The 3,209-nt window shown below is 32.6% G+C and overlaps 1 long non-coding RNA gene across 2 annotated transcripts; it reads right to left on the reverse strand.

Moving 5' to 3' along the window:
* Positions 1-1,106: 1,106 nt before the first annotated feature.
* On the reverse strand, positions 1,107-2,971 carry LOC139870985 (uncharacterized). Of its 2 annotated transcripts, none has more exons than XR_011766625.1 (5): positions 2,850-2,971; positions 2,517-2,608; positions 2,288-2,410; positions 1,642-1,706; positions 1,107-1,532 (listed from the first exon to the last, which is right to left on the reverse strand). It is a non-coding gene; the product is annotated as an uncharacterized lncRNA (long non-coding RNA). The 2 variants fall into 2 exon arrangements; XR_011766626.1 differs by having other exon boundaries at positions 2,517-2,738; positions 2,850-2,935.
* Positions 2,972-3,209: the final 238 nt, after the last annotated feature.

Genomic DNA, 3,209 nt, shown 5'->3' on the forward strand with positions numbered 1-3,209 from the left:
TAAATTTAATATAACATAAATGATAAGTAGGTGACAGTGTCGACCATGTGTAAGCAATCATAAATAAATGTTATATAACAAAAATATAAATATTAGTAAACATAAATGAAAATTTGGCGACAGTGTCGACCATATATTTTTTCAGGTGGTATAACCGACCTATATCATTCTGGTGGTATAACCGACCATATATCATTTTGGTGGTATAACCGACCATATATCATTTTGGTGGTATAACCGACCATATATCATTTTGGTGGCAGAGCCAACCATATTTAGTATTAAGATTATCGTGCTGATAACGTGTTATAATTCAGTAGGCTTATAACTACCTTTAGTGGTTTGATTCTTGATGTTATAATTCAGTAGGCTTATAACTACCTTTAGTGATTTGATTCTTGATTTAGAATACTAATAATGAAGTGTAAGAACAAAGATGATAATGGAGAGAAAGAAAGAAACACTTTGTAAGTGTGAGAAATGGTGCAAGTTTAATGCTTGCATTCATGAGTATTTATAGCCTAAAATCTCAATATAAAAATACATACTTTGTGTACCAAAATTGACTATATGTATACACCAAAATTGACTATCCATATCTATATTATTATTATTATTATAACAAATAGAACTATATCTAACATATTAGTTAAGTAATTTACCAGTGGGTGAATAATTGGCCGGGTCGGTGTCAGGTCAACGATGGGTAATTAAAGTAAGGGTTAAAATGGTTAGATGTAGAACGAACATGGGAATAATTGGAGATGACACTTGACTTGATTCAGTTTGACCTCATTTATTTAACCGAACCTATATGACCCATTAGTATACTTACTTGAAACATGATCATAAACAGCAATTATCCAAGAACCGATCTGGATTTAACCATACACACACTCGTTACTCCTACAACTCATTACTCCTACAAAATACCTGATTTCAAAATGAAAACAATAACAATCATACTTTCATTAACTGCGGTATTAGACTTAAAATGTGACATACTAAGGTCAAAAGACATACCACCTGCATAACAAAACAAAAAAAAAAAAAAAAAAAAAAAAAAAAAAAAAAAAAAAAAACTAAATCAAATACACAAAGACAACTACAAAAACTTGATAAATAAATAAAATTATAAACAATAACAATAAAGTACCGGTAACATTATACAATGCGGCCAGATGGAGATAGTGAGGCTGAAACAAACTAAAAGTATTAGGTTGTAATGTTTTATTGTCGCTACTTTGTATTCTGGTTTTTGGTACATACAAACCTTCTTGCAACCCACATATAAACCAACAAATTAACGACACTAATTCCCATCAAAATCCAATAAAAAATAATCCAACTTACTTTCATCCAATTTCTTTCGTAGCCACCCATTTTCCTCCTTCCCGTTGACTTTTAAATAATTTTGACCGATGTAGTACTCAAGCAACTTCCAATTACAAGTTCACTCAAAAACATTGCAATAATTATACTCCCTGTTCCATCACTCGTCGGGAACGAAACAACTGGAGAACCACCAGTAGCTAAATATGGAAAATAAAAAAACATTACGGAGTAATAAATAAAATGAAATATCTATAGAAAACCCCCCCAAAAAAAAGATCACATTGAAAATAAACCTCATTTACATACCTTCAGTGTTGGAAGTGCTAGGCATAGACAAACTATCCATAGTAGATACCATTGCAGGTGTCTATCTACATTCACAATATACGAAAACAACTGTTGACTTATTGCCCAAAAGGCTAACTGTTAACTAATTTTTTTAGTACTTATTGTTTAAGCAGGAGCATCTTTTTGCAGACACATCACCCAAGGTACTCTTGTATCTAGAGATGTAGCCATATTCGCTGCCCATTTGATATACTTTGGTGCACCCGAACCATAACTTTTATCGATATTACCATATTTGTTTTTAATCTGTCATTAAAGAGGCACATTTAGTGGTTCATATTCGGGTCAGGTCGGGTCGGGTGGGCTTGTTGTATTACCCTACCCGATTACATAAGCAGGTTGGAAAATTCAACCCAATTTTGACCTACTTAGTGACAGGTCAAACATGTTGACTGGCTGATTTTCAGGTCCAGTATAGTATCTTTGCAAAGTATTTTTGGTTATTTTTTACAAAGAGTCTTTAGAATTTAACCGAGTTGGCGGATCAGCCTGCTGACTGAATTCCCAACTCGATTAAGACTTGAAAACTTAAAATAGGTTGGGATTATCAAACCATGACCGTTTATTCTCGTGTCAAGTTTTGGGTAGAATTGCATAAACCGACCTGAGATAGAATTATGGGTCCACCTTGAGATGCATAAGTTTCTCATCCTTCAGTCAATACTCAATAGTCAGTGTCTCTGTAAGATAGAATGAACAAAAGTAATCTCCTCTTGAGAACACAAGCCTGTAAAATTCAAGCAAATCCCATTAAGGCATTTAGTCAAACACATATCATTTAGATTTTTTCATCATTAAAGACATAAAGCTCCAAAATTAAATGGTGATCATACCTCTTAGTTTGCTGATAAACCCACAAACACACATAGAGCAGATGAAACGTAAATCAAACAGAAAAATACACCTCGTTAAACGAAATAATTACCTGAAGAAAGAAACATAATAACTGATTACTGCAAACATGGCAGCCAAAATCAACTGAAACAATCATCGACATAAACAATAGATGATCATAGAAGGTGCTTTTGAAGAAGAAACATTTATCAGATGCACACCTACTCAATCAGACATTCGGTATGCAAAAATAAGGTAAATTGAAAAAATAAATAACATTAGAGTGTAAAATGATTTAAAACCCTAAATGTAATCGTAACAGCCAGACATACCTAAGAGGTGTCAGGAGATGTGGGAGGTGTGGTTGTTTATTCAATCTTTCACGCTGCTTGAGTTGCAAAAGGATATTTATTTTTTTCTTGAGTAAAAAAGATTAAAAGGAGAAAAGAGGGGAAGAAATATGGGGAAAAACAGTGAATGGTGGTAATTGGACCAATGAAGAACAAGCAAATAGAGTGGGTGTTAGGAGGTGGATATAATATAATATAATATAATATAATATAATATAATATAATATAATATAATATAATATAATAATATTTGAAAGAATGAGTCTACCATTTGGCTTAAAGTGCTTATGGAGTCTGGTGTAATGTGGCTACTATTTTAATCCAACTGTTTCACATCTTTAA

The sequence above is a fragment of the Rutidosis leptorrhynchoides genome, chromosome 1, assembly GCF_046630445.1.
Source record: "Rutidosis leptorrhynchoides isolate AG116_Rl617_1_P2 chromosome 1, CSIRO_AGI_Rlap_v1, whole genome shotgun sequence".
Lineage (NCBI taxonomy): Eukaryota > Viridiplantae > Streptophyta > Magnoliopsida > Asterales > Asteraceae > Rutidosis > Rutidosis leptorrhynchoides.